The sequence below is a fragment of the Clupea harengus genome, chromosome 1 (assembly GCF_900700415.2).
Source record: "Clupea harengus chromosome 1, Ch_v2.0.2, whole genome shotgun sequence".
NCBI classification, from domain to species: Eukaryota; Metazoa; Chordata; class Actinopteri; order Clupeiformes; family Clupeidae; genus Clupea; species Clupea harengus.
In genome coordinates this window covers 3,611,175-3,611,933 of record NC_045152.1, presented here as the reverse complement: position 1 = coordinate 3,611,933, position 759 = coordinate 3,611,175, and positions in this window count along the sequence as shown.

The following is a 759-nucleotide window of genomic DNA, read 5'->3' as shown; positions in this document are numbered from 1 at the left end:
AACAAACAGTTTGTCTTCAAACCCCTAAGAGTTGGGATGATCGAACGGCAAATGATTAAAAAAAACCTATACATTGTTTATAAAAATATTTATAATATATAAGGAATCGGTGAGATGATCACTGCAGTACAACTTCTGAAAACTCACTCCAAAATGGATGGAAATGCAAAAGTAAATGCACATTTCTGACATGTATTGCAGTAAAGTGTACATGTATTGCAGTAAAGTGCACATGTATTGCAGTAAAGTGTACATGTATTGCAGTAAAGTGTACATGTATTGCAGTAAAGCGCACATGTATTGCAGTAAAGTGCACATGTATTGCAGTAAAGTGCACATGTATTGCAGTAAAGTGTACATGTATTGCAGTAAAGTGTACATGTATTGCAGTAAAGTGTACATGTATTGCAGTAAAGCGCACATGTATTGCAGTAAAGCGCACATGTATTGCAGTAAAGTGCACATGTATTGCAGTAAAGTGTACATGTATTGCAGTAAAGTGTACATGTATTGCAGTAAAGTGCACATGTATTGCAGTAAAGCGTACATGTATTGCAGTAAAGTGCACATGTATTGCAGTAAAGTGTACATGTATTGCAGTAAAGTGCACATGTATTGCAGTAAAGTGCACATGTATTGCAGTAAAGTGCACATGTATTGCAGTAAAGTGCACATGTATTGCAGTAAAGCGCACATGTATTGCAGTAAAGTGCACATGTATTGCATGTGTTGCAACAGTCTTGAGGGACTGAAGAAGAG